Below are 21,639 nucleotides of genomic sequence, written 5' to 3' on the forward strand. Positions count from 1 at the left end.
GATCTGAGACAAAGAAATCTGACTTTTACCAGAGCTGACCAGAGGAAAGCACAAACACAGTCCCCCACTACCACAAATAATGCAGTCGAGTTTCCCACATTTGGGGAAATCACAGGGGTCAGCATACCCAGAATGCAATGAATGAACCTCACCCTGGGAGAACAATCTTCATGACCATGGTATCTCCTATGCAAAATAAGTATGATTTGGGATAGGGCTGGGGAGGGCCGCTGCTCAGGCACATCTCTTTCAAGTAAAGGAGATTCAACTGAGGCAGCACAAGGGAACTCTCATCTGGGGACAACAACTGCAGGGAGAACACATATTTTCAGATGAACATGGGAGAGCTGAAGGCTGCCTAATACTGAAGCACCCCAAACAACAAACCAAATGCAACAACTAGTACAAGCATTCCTGGGGGAAGGTCTGCAGAAGACGGATTTGCATACGGTGATGTCATCCAAGCAGTGGGCCAAAGTTGGCTGGAACCCTCATCTGCATATGAAAAGAGAAAAGGGGTATGCAGGGCATGGCGGCCTTTTGCGGCGCTTGGATGACCCTTAGTTCGCATTAAACACCTCCACCCTCCGTCGGTGTGGGGCTCATGTTGGCTATGCCCCAGCCCCTGAAGCATTCAAGCTGATTTCTTGCAGCAGCTGGGCACTGTAACAGCTCCAGAGCTGCTCTGAAAGGCAAGTAAAAGGGTGTGGGCCCTGCAGCACTACCTGTAGTTTGCATTGTGCGTTGGAAGGCACAAAGTAAGCAGACAGGAGAAGTCAGGAGAGTGCACAAGGGCATAGAAGGCAGCGGCTCAAGAAAAGAGAAGTGGAAACAGACAGCAAACTAGGCTGGAGAGAGACCTGAGACAAAGAGATCTGAATTATACGAGTAGCCGACTAGAGGAAACACAAATTATGCAGTCAAGTGTCCCACATTTGGGGAAATCGTAGGAGCAGCACACCCAGAGTGCAATGGGTGAGCCTTGCCCTGGGAGAAGCACCTTCCTGATCATAGTATCTCACCTGGCAGGTAAGTAGGAGTTGGGCTAGAGATGGGGAGGGTCGCTGCTCGGGCACCCCCCTGTCAAGTGAAGGAGATCCAACTGAGGCAGCACAAGGAAACTCTCGAAAAAAGAACAAGGCTAGAGGAAGATCTGAGACAAAGAAATCTGTCTTTTACCAGAGCTGACCAGAGGAAAGCACAAACACAGTCCCCCACTACCACAATTAATGCAGTCGAGTTTCCCACATTTGGGGAAATCACAGGGGTCAGCATACCCAGAATGCAATGAATGAACCTCACCCTGGGAGAACAATCTTCATGACCATGGAAACTTCTATGCAAAATAAGTATGATTTGGGATAGGGCTGGGGAGGGCCGCTGCTCAGGCACATCTCTGTCAAGTAAAGGAGATTCAACTGAGGCAGCACAAGGGAACTCTCATCTGGGGACAACAACTGCAGGGAGAACACATATTTTCAGATGAACATGGGAGGGCAGAAGGCTGCCTAATACTGAAGCACCCCCAAACAACAAACCAAATGTAACAACTAGTAAAAGCATTCCTGGGAGAAGGTCTGCAGAAGACGGATTTGCATACGGTGATGTCATCCAAGCAGTGGGCCAAAGTTGGCTGGAACCCTCATCTGCATATGAAAAGAGAAAAGGGTTATGCAGGGCATGGCGGCCTTTTGCGGTGCTTGGATGACCCCTAGTTCGCATTAAATACCTCCACCCTCCTTCGGTGTGGGGCTCATGTTGGCTATGCCCCAGCCCCTGAAGCATTCAAGCTGATTTCTTGCAGCAGCTGGGCACTGTAACAGCTCCAGAGCTGCTCTGTACGGCAAGTAAAAGGGTGTGGGCCCTGCAGCACTACCTGTAGTTTGCATTGTGCATTGGAAGGCACAAAGTAAGCAGACGGGAGGAGAAGTCAGGATAGTGCACAAGGGTATAGAAGGGAGCGGCTGAAGAAAAGAGAAGTGGAAACAGACAGCAAACTAGGCTGGAGAGAGACCTGAGACAAATAGATCTGAATTATACGAGAGCCGACCAGGGGAAACACAAATTATGCAGTCAAGTTTCCCACATTTGGGGAAATCGCAGGGGCAGCACACCCAGAGTGCAATGGGTGAGCCTTGCCCTGGGAGAAGCACCTTCATGATCATAGTATCTCACCTGGCAGGTAAGTAGGAGTTGGGCTAGAGCTGGGGAGGGTCGCTGCTCGGGTACCCCCCTGTCAAGTGAAGGAGATCCAACTGAGGCAGCACAATGGAACTCTCGAAAGAAGAACAAGGCTAGAGGAAAATCTGAGACAAAGAAATCTGACTTTTACCAGAGCTGACCAGAGGAAAGCACAAACACAGTCCCCCACTACCACAAATAATGCAGTCAAGTTTCCCACATTTGGGGAAATCACAGGGGTCAGCATACCCAAAATGCAATGAATGAACCTCACCCTGGGAGAACAATCTTCATGACCATGGTATCTCCTATGCAAAATAAGTATGATTTGGAATAGGGCTGGGGAGGGCCGCTGCTCATGCACATCTCTGTCAAGTAAAGGAGATTCAACTGAGGCAGCACAAGGGAACTCTCATCTGGGGACAACAACTGCAGGGAGAACACATATTTTCAGATGAACATGGGAGGGCAGAAGGCTGCCTAATACTGAAGCACCCCCAAACAACAAACCAAATGCAACAACTAGTGCAAGCATTCCTGGGGGAAGTTCTGCAGAAGACGGATTTGCATACGGTGATGTCATCCAAGCAGTGGGTCAAAGTTGGCTTCAACCCTCATCTGCATTTGAAAAGAGAAAAGGGGCGTGCAGGGCATGGCGGCCTTTTGCGGTGCTTGGATGACCCCTAGTTCGCATTAAACACCTCCACCCTCCTTTGGTGTGGGGCTCATGTTGGCCATGCCCCATCCCCTGAAGCATTCAAGCTGATTTCTTGCAGCAGCTGGGCACTGTAACAGCTCCAGAGCTGCTCTGTAAGGCAAGTAAAAGGGTGTGGGCCCTGCAGCACTACCTGTAGTTTGCATTGTGCATTGGAAGGCACAAAGTAAGCAGACGGGAGGAGAAGTCAGGATAGTGCACAAGGGTATAGAAGGGAGCGGTTGAAGAAAAGAGAAGTGGAAACAGACAGCAAACTAGGCTGGAGAGAGACCTGAGACAAAGAGATCTGAATTATACGAGAGCCGACCAGGGGAAACACAAATTATGCAGTCAAGTTTCCCACATTTGGGGAAATCGCAGGGGCAGCACACCCAGAGTGCAATGGGTGAGCCTTGCCCTGGAAGAAGCACCTTCATGATCATAGTATCTCACCTGGCAGGTAAGTAGGAGTTGGGCTAGAGCTGGGGAGGGTCGCTGTTCGGGCACCCCCCTGTCAAGTGAAAGAGATCCAACTGAGGCAGCACAAGGGAACTCTCGAAAGAAGAACAAGGCTAGAGGAAGATCTGAGACAAAGAAATCTGACTTTTACCAGAGCTGACCAGAGGAAAGCACAAACACAGTCCCCCACTACCACAAATAATGCAGTCGAGTTTCCCACATTTGGGAAAATCACAGGGGTCAGCATACCCAGAATGCAATGAATGAACCTCACCCTGGGAGAACAATCTTCATGACCATGGTATCTCCTATGCAAAATAAGTATGATTTGGGATAGGGCTGGTGAGGGCAGCTGCTCAGGCACATCTCTGTCAAGTAAAGGAGATTCAACTGAGGCAGCACAAGTGAACTCTCATCTGGGGACAACAACTGCAGGGAGACCACATCTTTTCAGATGAACATGGGAGGGCGGAAGGCTGCCTAATACTGAAGCACCATCAAATATCAAACCATATGCAACAACTAGTACAAGCACTCCTGGGGGAAGGTCTGCAGCAGACGGATTTGCATACGGTGATGTTATCCAAGCAGTGGGCCAAAGTTGACTGGAACCCTCATCTGCATATGAAAAGAGAAAAGGGGCATGCAGGGCATGGCGGCCTTTTGCAGTGCTTGGATGACCCCTAGTTCGCATTAAACACCTCCCCCCTCCTTTGGTGTGGGGCTCATGTTGGCCATGCCCCATCCCCTGAAGCATTCAAGCTGATTTCTTGCAGCAGCTGGGCACTGTAACAGCTCCAGAGCTGCTCTGTAAGGCAAGTAAAAGGGTGTGGGCCCTGCAGCACTACCTGTAGTTTGCATTGTGCATTGGAAGGCACAAAGTAAGCAGACGGGAGGAGAAGTCAGGATAGTGCACAAGGGTATAGAAGGGAGCGGCTGAAGAAAAGAGAAGTGGAAACAGACAGCAAACTAGGCTGGAGAGAGACCTGAGACAAATAGATCTGAATTATACGAGAGCCGACCAGGGGAAACACAAATTATGCAGTCAAGTTTCCCACATTTGGGGAAATCGCAGGGGCAGCACACCCAGAGTGCAATGGGTGAGCCTTGCCCTGGGAGAAGCACCTTCATGATCATAGTATCTCACCTGGCAGGTAAGTAGGAGTTGGGCTAGAGCTGGGGAGGGTCGCTGCTCGGGTACCCCCCTGTCAAGTGAAGGAGATCCAACTGAGGCAGCACAATGGAACTCTCGAAAGAAGAACAAGGCTAGAGGAAAATCTGAGACAAAGAAATCTGACTTTTACCAGAGCTGACCAGAGGAAAGCACAAACACAGTCCCCCACTACCACAAATAATGCAGTCAAGTTTCCCACATTTGGGGAAATCACAGGGGTCAGCATACCCAAAATGCAGTGAATGAACCTCACCCTGGGAGAACAATCTTCATGACCATGGTATCTCCTATGCAAAATAAGTATGATTTGGAATAGGGCTGGGGAGGGCCGCTGCTCATGCACATCTCTGTCAAGTAAAGGAGATTCAACTGATGCAGCACAAGGGAACTCTCATCTGGGGACAACAACTGCAGGGAGAACACATATTTTCAGATGAACATGGGAGGGCAGAAGGCTGCCTAATACTGAAGCACCCCCAAACAACAAACCAAATGCAACAACTAGTGCAAGCATTCCTGGGGGAAGTTCTGCAGAAGACGGATTTGCATACGGTGATGTCATCCAAGCAGTGGGTCAAAGTTGGCTTCAACCCTCATCTGCATATGAAAAGAGAAAAGGGGCGTGCAGGGCATGGCGGCCTTTTGTGGTGCTTGGATGACCCCTAGTTCGCATTAAACACCTCCACCCTCCTTTGGTGTGGGGCTCATGTTGGCCATGCCCCATCCCCTGAAGCATTCAAGCTGATTTCTTGCAGCAGCTGGGCACTGTAACAGCTCCAGAACTGCTCTGTAAGGCAAGTAAAAGGGTGTGGGCCCTGCAGCACTACCTGTAGTTTGCATTGTGCATTGGAAGGCACAAAGTAAGCAGACGGGAGGAGAAGTCAGGATAGTGCACAAGGGTATAGAAGGGAGCGGTTGAAGAAAAGAGAAGTGGAAACAGACAGCAAACTAGGCTGGAGAGAGACCTGAGACAAAGAGATCTGAATTATACGAGAGCCGACCAGGGGAAACACAAATTATGCAGTCAAGTTTCCCACATTTGGGGAAATCGCAGGGGCAGCACACCCAGAGTGCAATGGGTGAGCCTTGCCCTGGGAGAAGCACCTTCATGATCATAGTATCTCACCTGGCAGGTAAGTAGGAGTTGGGCTAGAGCTGGGGAGGGTCGCTGTTCGGGCACCCCCCTGTCAAGTGAAAGAGATCCAACTGAGGCAGCACAAGGGAACTCTCGAAAGAAGAACAAGGCTAGAGGAAGATCTGAGACAAAGAAATCTGACTTTTACCAGAGCTGACCAGAGGAAAGCACAAACACAGTCCCCCACTACCACAAATAATGCAGTCGAGTTTCCCACATTTGGGAAAATCACAGGGGTCAGCATACCCAGAATGCAATGAATGAACCTCACCCTGGGAGAACAATCTTCATGACCATGGTATCTCCTATGCAAAATAAGTATGATTTGGGATAGGGCTGGTGAGGGCCGCTGCTCAGGCACATCTCTGTCAAGTAAAGGAGATTCAACTGAGGCAGCACAAGGGAACTCTCATCTGGGGACAACAACTGCAGGGAGACCACATCTTTTCAGATGAACATGGGAGGGCGGAAGGCTGCCTAATACTGAAGCACCATCAAATATCAAACCATATGCAACAACTAGTACAAGCACTCCTTGGGGAAGGTCTGCAGCAGACGGATTTGCATACGGTGATGTTATCCAAGCAGTGGGCCAAAGTTGACTGGAACCCTCATCTGCATATGAAAAGAGAAAAGGGGCATGCAGGGCATGGCGGCCTTTTGCAGTGCTTGGATGACCCCTAGTTCGCATTAAACACCACCACCCTCCTTTGGTGTGGGGCTCATGTTGGCCATGCCCCATCCCCTGAAGCATTCAAGCTGATTTCTTGCAGCAGCTGGGCACTGTAACAGCTCCAGAGCTGTTCTGTAAGGCAAGTAAAAGGGTGTGGGCCCTGCAGCCCCACCTGTTGTTCGCATTGTGCGTTGGAAGGCACAAATTAAGCAGACGGGAGGAGAAGTCAGGATAGTGCGCAAGGGCATACTTTTCTCTTAGTCCGGGGGCAAGGCTTCAAAATGGGGTCTGCAACGGAGGAGACACAGGGGGCGTGGTCACAGCAGCTTTTCTCTACAGCCTGCACCAGCAGGAGCCTACACCATTTTTTATGATCACGCTGAACTGCAGTGCGACTGCAATTACAGCATGGTCAAGAAGGGAGGCGTCATGCTGGGTGGCCATGCCCTGTCACTGTGCAGGAGCCAGCACAGCTCACACACTAGTCCCCGGGTGCAGCCCCCAACCCCCGGGACACCCGGAGCAACAAAATGTAGATTCAGGCCACCAGGCCACGCCCCTACCTATGAAACCATGCCTCCTTTTTACCATTGCGCTGTTTATCTGCGCGCACTGCATTACAATCTCCCTCGCTACCTTTCTGGGTGTCACCAGTGATAGTGACACCTCTGCCATGCTTGTAGCAGCTGGTCCTAAGATCTACGCCTCAAGCCCTGAGTGTTTGCCCTTGTGACTTGTTGATCATCATAGCGAAGCAGATGCTTACAGAAAACTGCAGGGGCTTAGATTGAAAATAAAAAAATTGATGGGTATAAGGTAGAGAGGAGCGGGTTCGGTTCTCCGAGAACCGAATTCCCCACGAACTCCACGTGGTTTACACTGGTCCGAGGCAGGCTCGGTTGTTCCCGCCTGACTCGGAAAACCTGAACAAGGGAAAATGTCATCATCCCGCTGTCGGATTCTTGCGAGATTCGGATTCCATATAAAGAGCTGCGCGTTGCTGCCATTTTTACTCGTGCATTGAAGAGAGAGCGGAGAGGACGTGGCTATGTTCTCTCAGTGGAAATCTCAATATCAGTGCTCAGTATCAGTGGTTACTTATTGCTGCTCAGTAATACTAGTAGTGTGTCTCTCCTGCTCAGTGTCAGTTCTCAGTAGTATCCTCATCAGTGCTCAGTATCACTGCTCATTGTCTTGTGCTGCATTGTGGTGCTCAGCATACTACAGTACATTACTAATAGTCCAGTGCTGCATCTTGCTGCTCAGTGTCAGTTCTAGTATCCTCATCAGTGCTCACTATCACTGCTCATTGCATTGTGGTGTTCTGTATACTACAGTAACATAGTAATATAGTATATATAGAGGAGCGGGTTCGGTTCTCCGAGAACCGAATTCCCGACGAACTCCACGTGGTTTACACTGGTCCGTGGCAGGCTCGGTTGTTCCCGCCTGACTATGAAAACCTGAACAAGGGAAAATGTCATCATCCCGCTGTCAGATTCTCGCGAGATTCGGATTCCATATAAAGAGCTGCGCGTTGCCGCCATTTTTACTCGTGCATTGAAGAGAGAGCGGAGAGGACGTGGCTATGTTCTCTCAGTGGAAATCTCAATATCAGTGCCCAGTATCAGTGGTTACTTATTGCTGCTCAGTAATACTAGTAGTGTGTCTCTCCTGCTCAGTGTCAGTTCTCAGTAGTATCCTCATCAGTGCTCAGTATCACTGCTCATTGTCTTGTGCTGCATTGTGGTGCTCAGCATACAACAGTACATTACTAATAGTCCAGTGCTGCATCTTGCTGCTCATGTTGGCTATGCCCCAGCCCCTGAAGCATTCAAGCTGATTTCTTGCAGCAGCTGGGCACAGTAACAGCTCCAGAGCTGCTCTGTAAGGCAAGTAAAAGGGTGTTGGCCCTGCAGCACTACCTGTAGTTTGCATTGTGCGTTGGAAGGCACAAAGTAAGCAGACAGGAGAAGTCAGGAGAGTGCACAAGGGCATAGAAGGCAGGGGCTCAAGAAAAGAGAAGTGGAAACAGACAGCAAACTAGGCTGGAGAGAGACCTGAGACAAAGAGATCTGAATTATACGAGTAGCCGACCAGAGGAAACACAAATTATGCAGTCAAGTGTCCCACATTTGGGGAAATCGTAGGAGCAGCACACCCAGAGTGCAATGGGTGAGCCTTGCCCTGGTAGAAGCACCTTCCTGATCATAGTATCTCACTTGGCAGGTAAGTAGGAGTTGGGCTTGAGCTGGGGAGGGTCGCTGCTCGGGCACCCCCCTGTCAAGTGAAGGAGATCCAACTGAGGCAGCACAAGGAAACTCTCAAAAAAAGAACAAGGCTAGAGGAAGATCTGAGACAAAGAAATCTGACTTTTACCAGAGCTGACCAGAGGAAAGCACAAACACAGTCCCCCACTACCACAAATAATGCAGTCGAGTTTCCCACATTTGGGGAAATCACAGGGGTCAGCATACCCAGAATGCAATGAATGAACCTCACCCTGGGAGAACAATCTTCATGACCATGGTATCTCCTATGCAAAATAAGTATGATTTGGGATAGGGCTGGGGAGGGCCGCTGCTCAGGCACATCTCTTTCAAGTAAAGGAGATTCAACTGAGGCAGCACAAGGGAACTCTCATCTGGGGACAACAACTGCAGGGAGAACACATATTTTCAGATGAACATGGGAGAGCTGAAGGCTGCCTAATACTGAAGCACCCCAAACAACAAACCAAATGCAACAACTAGTACAAGCATTCCTGGGGGAAGGTCTGCAGAAGACGGATTTGCATACGGTGATGTCATCCAAGCAGTGGGCCAAAGTTGGCTGGAACCCTCATCTGCATATGAAAAGAGAAAAGGGGTATGCAGGGCATGGCGGCCTTTTGCGGCGCTTGGATGACCCTTAGTTCGCATTAAACACCTCCACCCTCCGTCGGTGTGGGGCTCATGTTGGCTATGCACCAGCCCCTGAAGCATTCAAGCTGATTTCTTGCAGCAGCTGGGCACTGTAACAGCTCCAGAGCTGCTCTGAAAGGCAAGTAAAAGGGTGTGGGCCCTGCAGCACTACCTGTAGTTTGCATTGTGCGTTGGAAGGCACAAAGTAAGCAGACAGGAGAAGTCAGGAGAGTGCACAAGGGCATAGAAGGCAGCGGCTCAAGAAAAGAGAAGTGGAAACAGACAGCAAACTAGGCTGGAGAGAGACCTGAGACAAAGAGATCTGAATTATACGAGTAGCCGACTAGAGGAAACACAAATTATGCAGTCAAGTGTCCCACATTTGGGGAAATCGTAGGAGCAGCACACCCAGAGTGCAATGGGTGAGCCTTGCCCTGGGAGAAGCACCTTCCTGATCATAGTATCTCACCTGGCAGGTAAGTAGGAGTTGGGCTAGAGATGGGGAGGGTCGCTGCTCGGGCACCCCCCTGTCAAGTGAAGGAGATCCAACTGAGGCAGCACAAGGAAACTCTCGAAAAAAGAACAAGGCTAGAGGAAGATCTGAGACAAAGAAATCTGACTTTTACCAGAGCTGACCAGAGGAAAGCACAAACACAGTCCCCCACTACCACAATTAATGCAGTCGAGTTTCCCACATTTGGGGAAATCACAGGGGTCAGCATACCCAGAATGCAATGAATGTACCTCACCCTGGGAGAACAATCTTCATGACCATGGAAACTTCTATGCAAAATAAGTATGATTTGGGATAGGGCTGGGGAGGGCCGCTGCTCAGGCACATCTCTGTCAAGTAAAGGAGATTCAACTGAGGCAGCACAAGGGAACTCTCATCTGGGGACAACAACTGTAGGGAGAACACATATTTTCAGATGAACATGGGAGGGCAGAAGGCTGCCTAATACTGAAGCACCCCCAAACAACAAACCAAATGTAACAACTAGTAAAAGCATTCCTGGGAGAAGGTCTGCAGAAGACGGATTTGCATACGGTGATGTCATCCAAGCAGTGGGCCAAAGTTGGCTGGAACCCTCATCTGCATATGAAAAGAGAAAAGGGTTATGCAGGGCATGGCGGCCTTTTGCGGTGCTTGGATGACCCCTAGTTCGCATTAAATACCTCCACCCTCCTTCGGTGTGGGGCTCATGTTGGCTATGCCCCAGCCCCTGAAGCATTCAAGCTGATTTCTTGCAGCAGCTGGGCACTGTAACAGCTCCAGAGCTGCTCTGTACGGCAAGTAAAAGGGTGTGGGCCCTGCAGCACTACCTGTAGTTCGCATTGTGCGTTGGAAGGCACAAAGTAAGCAGACGGGAGAAGTCAGGATAGTGCGCAAGGGCATAGAAGGGAGCGGCTCAAGAAAACAGAAGTGGAAACAGACAGCAAACTAGGCTGGAGAGAGACCTGAGACAAAGAGATCTGAATTATACGAGAGCCGACCAGGGGAAACACAAATTATGCAGTCAAGTTTCCCACATTTGGGGAAATCGCAGGAGCAGCACACCCAGAGTGCAATGGGTGAGCCTTGCCCTGGAGAGAAGCACCTTCATGATCATAGTATCTCACCTGGCAGGTATGTAGGAGTTGGGCTAGAGCTGGGGAGGGTCGCTGCTCGGGTACCCCCCTGTCAAGTGAAGGAGGTCAAACTGAGGCAGCACAATGGAACTCTCGAAAGAAGAACAAGGCTAGAGGAAGATCTGAGACAAAGAAATCTGACTTTTACCAGAGCTGACCAGAGGAAAACACAAACACAGTCCCCCACTACCACAAATAATGCAGTTGAGTTTCCCACATTTGGGGAAATCACAGGGGTCAGCATACCCAGAATGCAATGAATGAACCTCACCCTGGGAGAACAATCTTTATGACCATGGTATCTCCTATGCAAAATAAGTATGATTTGAGATAGGGCTGGGGAGGGCCGCTGCTCAGGCACATCTCTGTCAAGTAAAGGAGATTCAACTGAGGCAGCACAAGGGAACTCTCATCTGGGGACAACAACTGCCGGGAGAACACATATTTTCAGATGAACATGGGAGGGCAGAAGGCTGCCTAATACTGAAGCACGCCCAAACAACAAACCAAATGCAACAACTAGTACAAGCATTCCTGGGAGAAGGTCTGCAGAAGACGGATTTGCATACGGTGATGTCATCCAAGCAGTGGGCCAAAGTTGGCTGGAACCCTCATCTGCATATGTTGAAGATACAATTTGTGAATTGCATTTAACACTATCTCCCTTTCCTGGGGAGAAGATGGTAGGGCCGATTTGAAAAACCGGCGAGGAGGCACCTCTTCGAATTTCAGCTTGTAACCCTGAGAAACAATTTCTATTGCCTAGGGATCCACCTGCGAATGAACCCAGATGTGGCTGAAAACTCGAAGACGTGCCCCCAACTGGGCGGACTCCTTTAGCGGAGCCCCAGCGTCATGCGGTGGATTTTGTAGAGGCCGGGGAGGACTTATGTTCCTGGGAACTAGCTGTGTTGTGCAGCTTCTTCCCTCTGCCCTTACCTCTGGCAAGAAAGGACGCACCTCGTACTTTCTTGTTTCTCTGTGATCGAAAGGACTGTATTTGATAATGTGGTGCTTTCTTAGGCTGTGAGGGAATATAAGGCAAAAAATTTGATTTACCAGCTGTAGCTGTGGAGACTAGGTCCGAGAGACCTTCCCCAAACAATTCCTCACCCCTGTAAGGTAAAACCTCCATATGCCTTTTTGAGTCGGCATCACCTGTCCATTGCCGGGTCCATAGGACTCGTCTAGCAGAAATCGACATAGCGTTTATTCTAGAACCCAGTAGACTAATGTCACTTTGAGCATCTCTCATATATAGGACAGCATCTTTTATATGCCCTATGGTCAATAACATAGCATCCTTATCTAGGGTCTCAATCTCTGCTGATAAGGTATCTGTCCATGCTGCCACCGCGCTACAACCCCGGCCGACGCAATTGCCGGTCTGAGTAAGGTACCAGAATGTGTGTAAATGGACTTTAGGGTAACCTCCTGCTTGCGGTCAGCAGGGTCCCTGATGGTAGCCGTATCCTGGGATGGCAGCGCTACCTTTTTGGATAAGCGTGTCAATGCTTTATCCACCCTAGGGGAGGATTCCCACCGTATCCTGTCCATTGGCGGGAAAGGATACGCCATAAGAATCCTTTTGGGAATCTGCAGCTTTTTGTCTGGAGATTCCCAAGCTTTTTCACATAATTCGTTCAACTCATGTGAGGAGGGAAAGGTTATCTCAGGTTTCTTTCCCTTATACATGTGTACCCTCGTGTCAGGGACAGGGGACTCTGTGATGTGCAAAACATCTTTTATTGCAATAATCATATATCGAATACATTTAGCCAATTTTGGCTGTAACTTTGCATCATCGTAGTCGACACTGGAGTCAGAATCTGTGTCGGTATCTGTGTCAACTATTTGGGATAGTGGGCGCTTTTGAGACCCCGAAGGTCCCTGCGACATAGGGACAGGCATGGGTTGACTCCCTGACTGTTCCCTAGCTTCAGCTTTGTCTAATCTCTTGTGTAATAAGTTTACATTAGCACTTAAAACATTCCACATATCCATCCAGTCAGGTGTCGGCGTTGTCGATGGAGACACCACATTAATTTGCTCCTGCTCCTCTCTAGGAGAGCCTTCTACCTCAGACATGTCGACACACGTGTACCGACACACCATACACTCAGGGAATCCTCTTATCTGAGGACAGTTCCCCAACAAGGTCCTTTGGAGAGACAGAGAGAGAGAGTATGCCAGCACACACCCCAGCGCTATATGACCCAGGAAAAAAACACAATAATTTTATGTTTACCCAGTAGCGCTGTATTTCCATATATATATGCGCCTAATTATGTGCCCCCCTCTTCTTTAAGACCCTCTTTCTACCGTGGTATAAGCAGGGGAGAGTCCGTGGAGCTTCCCCTCAGCGGTGCTGTGGAGAAAATGGCGCTGGTGAGTGCTGAGGGAGAAGCCCCACCCCCTCAGCGACGGGCTTCTGTCCCGCTCAAATATAGTAAAAAAATGGCGGGGGCTCTTATATATATATATACAGTGCCTAGCTGCATATATATTTATTTTGCCAAAGAGAGGTCTATATTGCTGCCCAGGGCGTCCCCCCTGCGCCCTTCACCCTTACACTGACTGCCGTGTGTGAGGTGTATTGGAGCAATGGAGCACAGCTTTACTGCTGTGCGTTACCTCAGTGAAGATCATGAAGTCTTCCGCCGCCTCTGAAGTCTTCTTTTCTTCTCATACTCACCCGGCTTCTATCTTCCGGCTCTGCGAGGGGGACGGCGGCGCGGCTCTGGGACGGACGGCGAGGGTGAGACCTGCGTACCGATCCCTCTGGAGCTAATGCTGTACAGTAGCCTAAGAAGCAGAGCCTATCAACTCACAGAAGTAGGTGTGCATCTCTCCCCTCCGCCCCTCGATGCAGGGAGTCTGTTGCCAGCAGGCTCCCTGAAAATAAAAAAATCTAACAAATATACTTTCTGTCAGGAAACTCAGGAGAGCTCCCTGAAAAGCACCCAGTCTCCTCTGGGCACAGTAGTAAACTGAGGTCTGGAGGAGGGGCATAGAGGGAGGAGCCAGTGCACACCCAGATCTAAAGTCTTTCTTAAAGTGCCCATGTCTCCTGCGGAGCCCGTCTATCCCCCATGGTCCTTACGGAATCCCCAGCATCCTCTAGGACGTAAGAGAAAAATTATGCTGGCAGAAAAATCCAATTGAGTGATTAAACAGCTCCAGAGCTGCTCTGTAAGGCAAGTAAAAGGGTGTGGGCCCTGCAGCACTACCTGTAGTTTGCATTGTGCATTGGAAGCCTAGTTTGCTGTCTGTTTCCACTTCTTTTTTCTTGAGCCCCTCCCGTCTATACCCTTGTGCACTATCCTGACTTCTCCTCCCGTCTGCTTACTTTGTGCCTTCCAATGCACAATGCAAACTACAGGTAGTGCTGCAGGGCCCACACCCTTTTACTTGCCTTACAGAGCAGCTCTTGAGCTGTTACAGTGCCCAGCTGCTGCAAGAAATCAGCGTGAATGCTTCAGGGGCTGGGGCATGGCCAACATGAGCCCCACACCGAAGGAGGGTGGGGGTGTTTAATGCGAACTAGGGGTCTCGCACAATGCGAACTACAGGTATTGCTGCAGGGCCCACACCCTTTTACTTGCCTTACAGAGCAGCTCTGGAGCTGTTACAGTGCCCAGCTGCTGCAAGAAATCAGCTTGAATCCTTCAGGGGCTGGGGCATAGCCAACATGAGCCCCACACCGACGGAGGGTGGAGGTGTTTAATGCGAACTAGGGGTCATCCAAGTGCCGCAAAAGGCCGCCATGCCCTGCACACCCCTTTTCTCTTTTCATATGCAGACGAGGGTTGAAGCCAACTTTGACCCACTGCTTGGATGACATCGCCATATGCAAATCCATCTGCTGCAGGCCTTCCCCCAGGAATGCTTGCACTAGTTGTTGCATTTGGTTTGTTGTTTGGGGGTGCTTCAGTATTAGGCAGCCTTCTGCCCTCCCATGTTCATCTGAAAATATGTGTTCTCCCTGCAGTTGTTGTCCCCAGATGAGAGTTCCCTTGTGCTGCCTCAGTTGAATCTCCTTTACTTGACAGAGATGTGCCTGAGCAGCGGCCCTCCCCAGCCCTATCCCAAATCATACTTATTTTGCATAGGAGATACCATGGTCATGAAGACTGTTCTCCCAGGGTGCGGTTCATTCATTGCATTCTGGGTATGCTGACCTCTGTGATTTCCCCAAATGTGGGAAACTCGACTGCATTATTTAATGCGAACTAGGGGTCATCCAAGCACCGCAAAAGGCCGCCATGCCCTGCATACCCCTTTTCTCTTTTCATAAGCAGACGAGGTTTGAAGCCAACTTTGACCCAATGCTTGGATGACATCACTTGCTGCCTTTCCAATGAAGCAAGTTTAATTTAATAATAGGTGAAAAACCATCCCTACAAAGGTGTTAATCAGATACTTGGCTTTGTGGACACTTTTCAGAGCACAAATTTGTTAGCATAAAAATAAAGCCAGAAAATGAAGAGATGTTTAATCACTCAATTGGATTTTTCTGCCAGCATATTTCTTTAATCTGCAACCTACTGCTAAATTGTGCTTCCTAGCTGTTTTTATAAAATCACTGAATCAAATCTAACTCTGATTACATCAGAGAAGGCCAGGTACCCTACACCATAACAGGGGGTTTGAAATTTTGACTTGTCTACTTAAAGATCACCAAAATCTGATAACAAGGTCAATTAAGTCCCTGGGTGGGATTGAACCACCAACCTTTTGGTTAATAGCCTTACACACTAACTGATTGCGCCACAGCGACACTTTGCAAAAGTACATACTGACAAAGGCTAATAAGCATTCATCTAGAACGATTCCTAGAAACATTTTAAAAAGTCAATAATGTGGAGAGTTTTTGTAAGATGTTTCTTCCATCAACCAATGAAGAAACACATTGGTACTTTCCCATGATGAGTGAGTGCTTCAGGATCTTTTGCACTTACATGTGCAGCAGAGTACTGTAATGGAAGCATGCTGGGTCCATAACCCAGAGGTAGGCATATTGAAACTATCCTCTGCTGTATGCATTTTTTTTTGTTAATTAAAGTAATCCAAAACTGGGATTGATATTTTTGCTCTTTTATTTTTACTTAAAGTACAATAACTTTTACCATTTTAATTTGTTTTAATAGTATATTGACAGTATTGTTTTCTTTCAAAAATCCAATTAATTTTCTTTACCCGATTATTAAAATGGTAATTGACAAAAACAAACTACATTGTCACCAGAAGAGCAATACAAAATGTACAAGTGATATATTAAAATCATCTTTCCAGCTTGAATTTCAATGATGCATTGGGGCAACGATTTTGTGAGAAACATCTTCACCCTTAAATAAAGATTTTCTTAATTCCTTACCTGTGTGCTAATTAGATATCACCTTGTTTTCACATTAAACAGACTTCCACATGAGAAAACAGCAAAGATGCAGTGGCGTTAATGTTTCCTGGTGTCAACCTGTATTATTTCCGTAGATATTGAAATGAGGATGCATCTTGCTGCCTTTCCAATGAAGCAAGTTTAATTTAGTAATAGGTGAAAAACCATCCCTACAAAGATGTTAATCAGATACTTGGCTTTGTGGACACTTTTCAGAGAACAAATTTGTAATCATAAAAATAAAGCCAGAAAATGAAGAGCTGTTTAATCACTCAATTGGATTTTTCTGCCAGCATTTTTCTTTTTCTCTGCAACCCACTGCTAAATTGTGCTTCCTAGCTGTTTTTTTATAAAATCACTTAATCAAATCTAACTCTGATTACATCAGAGAAGGCCAGGTACCCTATACCATAAGAGGGGGTTTGCAATTTTGACTTGTCTACTTAAATATCACCAAAATGTGATCACAAGGTCAATTACGTCCCTGGGTGGGATTGAACCACCAACCTTTTGATAAATAGCTGAACACACTAACCGATTGCGCCACAGAGACACTTTGCAAAAAGCACATACTGACAAAGACTAATAAGCATTCATCTAGAACGTTTCCTAGAAAAACTTTAAAAAGTCAATAATCTGGAGAGTTTTTGTAAGATGTTTCTTCCATCAACCAACGAAGAAACACATTGGTACTTTCCCATGATGAGTGAGTGCTTCAGGATCTCTTGCACTTACATGTGCAGCAGAGTACTGCAATGGAAAAATGCTGGGCCCATAACCCAGAGGTAGGCAGATTGAAACTATCCTCTGCTATATGCATTTTTTTTGTTAATTAAAGTAATCCAAAACTGGGATTGATATTTTTGCTCTTTTATTTTTACTTAAAGTACAATAAATTTTACCATTTTAATTTGTTTTAATAGTATATTGACAGTATTGTTTTCTTTCAAAAATCCACTTAATTTTCTTTACCCTATTATTAAAATGGTAATTGACAAAAACAAACTACATTGTCACCAGAAGAGCAATACAAAATGTACAAGTGATATATTAAAATCATCTTTCCAGCTTGAATTTCAATGATGCATTGGGGCAACGATTTTGTGAGAAACACCTTCACCCTTAAATAAAGATTTTCTTAATTCCTTACCTGTGTGCTAATTAGATATCACCTTGTTTTCACATTAAACAGACTTCCACATGCGAAAGCAGCAAGGATGCAGTGGCGTTAATGTTTCCTGGTGTCAACCTGTATTATTTCAGTAGACATTGAAATGAGGATGCATCTTGCTGCCTTTCCAATGAAGCAAGTTTAATTTAGTAATAGGTGAAAAACCATCCCTACAAAGGTGTTAATCAGAGACTTGGCTTTGTGGACACTTTTCAGAGAACAAATTTGTTAGCATAAAAATAAAGCCAGAAAATGAAGAGCTGTTTAATCACTCAATTGGATTTTTTTGCCAGCATATTTCTTTTTCTCTGCAACCCACTGCTAAATTGTGCTTCCTAGCTGTTTTTATAAAATCACTGAATCAAATCTAACTCTGATTACATCAGAGAAGGCCAGGTACCCTACACCATAACAGGGGGTTTGAAATTTTGACTTGTCTACTTAAAGATCACCAAAATCTGATAACAAGGTCAATTACGTCCCTGGGTGGGATTGAACCACCAACCTTTTGGTTAATAACCATACACACTAACTGATTGCGCCACAGCGACACTTTGCAAAAAGCACATACTGACAAAGACTAATAAGCATTCATCTAGAACGTTTCCTAGAAAAACTTTAAAAAGTCAATAATCTGGAGAGTTTTTGTAAGATGTTTCTTCCAGCAACCAATGAAGAAACACATTAGTACTTTCGCATGATGAGTGAGTGCTTCAGGATCTCTTGCACTTACATGTGCAGCAGAGTACTGCAATGGAAGCATGCTGGGCCCATAACCCAGAGGTAGGCAGATTGAAACTATCCTTTGCTATATGAATTTTTTTTTTTGTTCATTAAAGTAATCCAAAACTGGGATTGATATTTTCGCTTTTATTTTTACTTAAAGTACAATAACTTTTACCATTTTAATTTGTTTTAATAGTATATTGACAGTATTGTTTTCTTTCAAAAATCCACTTAATTTTCTTTACCCTATTATTAAAATGGTAATTGACAAAAACAAACTACATTGTCACCATAAGAGCAATACAAAATGTACAAGTGATATATTAAAATCATCTTTCCAGCTTGAATTTCAATGATGCATTGGGGCAACGATTTTGTGAGAAACATCTTCACCCTTAAATAAAGATTTTCTTAATTCCTTACCTGTGTGCTAATTAGATATCACCTTGTTTTCACATTAAACAGACTTCCACATGAGAAAGCAGCAAGGATGCAGTGGCGTTAATGTTTCCTGGTGTCAACCTGTATTATTTCAGTAGATATTGAAATGAGGATACATCTTGCTGCCTTTCCAATGAAGCAAGTTTAATTTAGTAATAGGTGAAAAACCATCCCTACAAATATGTTAATCAGATACTTGGCTTTGTGGACACTTTTCAGAGAACAAATTAGTTAGCATAAAAATAAAGCCAGAAAATGAAGAGCTGTTTAAACACTCAATTGGATTTTTGTGCCAGCATATTTCTTTTTCTCTGCAACCCACTGCCAAATTGTGCTTCCTAGCTGTTTTTATAAAATCACTGAATCAAATCTAACTCTGATTACATCAGAGAAGGCCAGGTACCCTACACCATAACAGGGGGTTTGAAATTTTGACTTGTCTACTTAAAGATCACCAAAATCTGATAACAAGGTCAATTAAATCCCTGGGTTGGATTGAACAACCAACCTTTTGGTTAATAGCCTTACACACTAACTGATTGCGCCACAGCTACACTTAGCAAAAGTACATACTGACAAAGGCTAATAAGCATTCATCTAGAACGATTCCTAGAAACATTTTAAAAAGTCAATAATGTGGAGAGTTTTTGTAAGATGTTTCTTCCATCAACCAATGAAGAAACACATTGGTACTTTCCCATGATAAGTGAGTGCTTCAGGACCTCTTGCACTTACATGTGCAGCAGAGTACTGTAATGGAAGCATGCTGGGTCCATAACCCAGAGGTAGGCAAATTGAAACTATCCTCTGCTATATGCATTTTTTTTTGTTAATTAAAGTAATCCAAAACTGGGATTGATATTTTTGCTCTTTTATTTTTACTTAAAGTACAATAACTTTTACCATTTTAATTTGTTTTAATAGTATATTGACAGTATTGTTTTCTTTCAAAAATCCACTTAATTTTCTTTACCCGATTATTAAAATGGTAATTGACAAAAACAAACTACATTGTCACCAGAAGAGCAATACAAAATGTACAAGTGATATATTAAAATCATCTTTCCAGCTTGAATTTCAATGATGCATTGGGGCAACGATTTTGTGAGAAACATCTTCACCCTTAAATAAAGATGTTCTTAATTCCTTACCTGTGTGCTAATTAGATATCACCTTGTTTTCACATTAAACAGACTTCCACATGAGAAAACAGCAAAGATGCAGTGGCGTTAATGTTTCCTGGTGTCAACCTGTATTATTTCCGTAGATATTGAAATGAGGATGCATCTTGCTGCCTTTCCAATGAAGCAAGTTTAATTTAGTAATAGGTGAAAAACCATCCCTACAAAGATGTTAATCAGATACTTGGCTTTGTGGACACTTTTCAGAGAACAAATTTGTTATCATAAAAATAAAGCCAGAAAATGAAGAGCTGTTTAATCACTCAATTGGATTTTTCTGCCAGCATTTTTCTTTTTCTCTGCAACCCACTGCTAAATTGTGCTTCCTAGCTGTTTTTTTTATAAAATCACTTAATCAAATCTAACTCTGATTACATCAGAGAAGGCCAGGTACCCTACACCATAAGAGGGGGTTTGCAATTTTGACTTGTCTACTTAAATATTACCAAAATCTGATCACAAGGTCAATTACGTCCCTGGATGGGATTGAACCACCAACCTTTTGATTAATAGCTGAACACACTAACCGATCGCGCCACAGAGACACTTTGCGAAAAGTGCATACTGACAAAGACTAATAAGCATTCATCTAGAACGTTTCCTAGAAAAACTTTAAAAAGTCAATAATCTGGAGAGTTTTTGTAAGATGTTTCTTCCAGCAACCAATGAAGAAACACATTGTTACTTTCGCATGATGAGTGAGTGCTTCAGGATCTCTTGCACTTACATGTGCAGCAGAGTACTGCAATGGAAGCATGCTGGGCCCATAACCCAGAGGTAGGCAGATTGAAACTATCCTTTGCTATATGCATTTTTTTTTTGTTCATTAAAATAATCCAAAACTGGGATTGATATTTTAGCTTTTTTTTTTACTTAAAGTACAATAACTTTTACCATTTTAATTTGTTTTAATAGTATATTGACAGTATTGTTTTCTTTCAAAAATCCAATTAATTTTCTTTACCCGATTATTAAAATGGTAATTGACAAAAACAAACTACAGTGTCACCAGAAGAGCAATACAAAATGTACAAGTGATATATTAAAATCATCTTTCCAGCTTGAATTTCAATGATGCATTGGGGCAACGATTTTGTGAGAAACATCTTCACCCTTAAATAAAGATTTTCTTAATTCCTTACCTGTGTGCTAATTAGATATCACCTTGTTTTCACATTAAACAGACTTCCACATGAGAAAGCAGCAAGGATGCAGTGGCGTTAATGTTTCCGGGTGTCAACCTGTATTATTTCAGTAGATATTGAAATGAGGATGCATCTTGCTGCCTTTCCAATGAAGCAAGTTTAATGTAGTAATAGGTGAAAAACCATCCCTACAAATATGTTAATCAGATACTTGGCTTTGTGGACACTTTTCAGAGAACAAATTCGTTAGCATAAAAATAAAGCCAGAAAATGAAGAGCTGTTTAATCACTCAATTGGATTTTTCTGCCAGCATATTTCTTTTTCTCTGCAACCCACTGCTAAATTGTGCTTCCTAGCTGTTTTTTTTATAAAATCACTGATTCAAATCTAACTCTGATTACATCAGAGTAGGCCAGGTACCCTACACCATAAGAAGGGGGTTTGAAATTTTGACTTGTCTACTTAAAGATCACCAAAATCTGATAACAAGGTCAATTACATCCCTGGGTGGGATTGAACCACCAACCCTTTGATTAATAACCAAACACACTAACAGATTGCGCCACAGAGACACTTTACAAACGTACATACTGACAAAGGCTAATAAGCATTCATCTAGAACGTTTCCTTGAAAAACTTTAAAAAGTCAATAATCTGGAGAGTTTTTGTAAGATGTTTCTTCCATCAACCAACGAAGAAACACATTGGTACTTTCCCATGATGAGTGA

General features: G+C 45.3%; 17 non-coding genes and 1 pseudogene across 17 annotated transcripts; 1 reads left to right on the forward strand and 17 right to left on the reverse strand.

Annotated features, from left to right (window-relative positions):
- Positions 1-39: 39 nt before the first annotated feature.
- Positions 40-203, reverse strand: LOC135023122 (U1 spliceosomal RNA). The gene has a single exon (XR_010220129.1). It is a non-coding gene; the product is annotated as a U1 spliceosomal RNA (small nuclear RNA).
- Positions 204-873: 670 nt separating this feature from the next.
- LOC135023280 (U1 spliceosomal RNA) lies at positions 874-1,037 on the reverse strand. Its single transcript, XR_010220277.1, has one exon. It is a non-coding gene; the product is annotated as a U1 spliceosomal RNA (small nuclear RNA).
- Positions 1,038-1,189: 152 nt separating this feature from the next.
- On the reverse strand, positions 1,190-1,353 carry LOC135023133 (U1 spliceosomal RNA). The gene has a single exon (XR_010220139.1). It is a non-coding gene; the product is annotated as a U1 spliceosomal RNA (small nuclear RNA).
- A 674-nt stretch (positions 1,354-2,027) lies between these two features.
- Positions 2,028-2,190, reverse strand: LOC135023174 (U1 spliceosomal RNA). Its single transcript, XR_010220179.1, has one exon. It is a non-coding gene; the product is annotated as a U1 spliceosomal RNA (small nuclear RNA).
- Positions 2,191-2,342: 152 nt separating this feature from the next.
- LOC135023020 (U1 spliceosomal RNA) lies at positions 2,343-2,506 on the reverse strand. Its single transcript, XR_010220029.1, has one exon. It is a non-coding gene; the product is annotated as a U1 spliceosomal RNA (small nuclear RNA).
- Positions 2,507-3,180: 674 nt separating this feature from the next.
- On the reverse strand, positions 3,181-3,343 carry LOC135023231 (U1 spliceosomal RNA). Its single transcript, XR_010220233.1, has one exon. It is a non-coding gene; the product is annotated as a U1 spliceosomal RNA (small nuclear RNA).
- A 152-nt stretch (positions 3,344-3,495) lies between these two features.
- LOC135023292 (U1 spliceosomal RNA) lies at positions 3,496-3,659 on the reverse strand. Its single transcript, XR_010220282.1, has one exon. It is a non-coding gene; the product is annotated as a U1 spliceosomal RNA (small nuclear RNA).
- A 674-nt stretch (positions 3,660-4,333) lies between these two features.
- Positions 4,334-4,496, reverse strand: LOC135023175 (U1 spliceosomal RNA). The gene has a single exon (XR_010220180.1). It is a non-coding gene; the product is annotated as a U1 spliceosomal RNA (small nuclear RNA).
- Positions 4,497-4,648: 152 nt separating this feature from the next.
- On the reverse strand, positions 4,649-4,812 carry LOC135023051 (U1 spliceosomal RNA). Its single transcript, XR_010220060.1, has one exon. It is a non-coding gene; the product is annotated as a U1 spliceosomal RNA (small nuclear RNA).
- Positions 4,813-5,486: 674 nt separating this feature from the next.
- On the reverse strand, positions 5,487-5,649 carry LOC135023160 (U1 spliceosomal RNA). Its single transcript, XR_010220165.1, has one exon. It is a non-coding gene; the product is annotated as a U1 spliceosomal RNA (small nuclear RNA).
- A 152-nt stretch (positions 5,650-5,801) lies between these two features.
- LOC135023303 (U1 spliceosomal RNA) lies at positions 5,802-5,965 on the reverse strand. Its single transcript, XR_010220283.1, has one exon. It is a non-coding gene; the product is annotated as a U1 spliceosomal RNA (small nuclear RNA).
- Positions 5,966-8,389: 2,424 nt separating this feature from the next.
- Positions 8,390-8,553, reverse strand: LOC135023345 (U1 spliceosomal RNA). Its single transcript, XR_010220313.1, has one exon. It is a non-coding gene; the product is annotated as a U1 spliceosomal RNA (small nuclear RNA).
- Positions 8,554-8,705: 152 nt separating this feature from the next.
- Positions 8,706-8,869, reverse strand: LOC135023134 (U1 spliceosomal RNA). Its single transcript, XR_010220140.1, has one exon. It is a non-coding gene; the product is annotated as a U1 spliceosomal RNA (small nuclear RNA).
- Positions 8,870-9,539: 670 nt separating this feature from the next.
- LOC135023282 (U1 spliceosomal RNA) lies at positions 9,540-9,703 on the reverse strand. The gene has a single exon (XR_010220279.1). It is a non-coding gene; the product is annotated as a U1 spliceosomal RNA (small nuclear RNA).
- A 152-nt stretch (positions 9,704-9,855) lies between these two features.
- On the reverse strand, positions 9,856-10,019 carry LOC135023136 (U1 spliceosomal RNA). Its single transcript, XR_010220142.1, has one exon. It is a non-coding gene; the product is annotated as a U1 spliceosomal RNA (small nuclear RNA).
- Positions 10,020-10,690: 671 nt separating this feature from the next.
- Positions 10,691-10,854, reverse strand: LOC135023257 (U1 spliceosomal RNA). Its single transcript, XR_010220259.1, has one exon. It is a non-coding gene; the product is annotated as a U1 spliceosomal RNA (small nuclear RNA).
- A 152-nt stretch (positions 10,855-11,006) lies between these two features.
- LOC135023025 (U1 spliceosomal RNA) lies at positions 11,007-11,170 on the reverse strand. The gene has a single exon (XR_010220034.1). It is a non-coding gene; the product is annotated as a U1 spliceosomal RNA (small nuclear RNA).
- A 3,773-nt stretch (positions 11,171-14,943) lies between these two features.
- Positions 14,944-15,122, forward strand: LOC135023369 (U1 spliceosomal RNA; annotated as a pseudogene).
- Positions 15,123-21,639: the final 6,517 nt, after the last annotated feature.

Source organism: Pseudophryne corroboree, unplaced genomic scaffold, assembly GCF_028390025.1.
Source record: "Pseudophryne corroboree isolate aPseCor3 unplaced genomic scaffold, aPseCor3.hap2 scaffold_396, whole genome shotgun sequence".
In the NCBI taxonomy this organism is placed as follows: Eukaryota; Metazoa; Chordata; class Amphibia; order Anura; family Myobatrachidae; genus Pseudophryne; species Pseudophryne corroboree.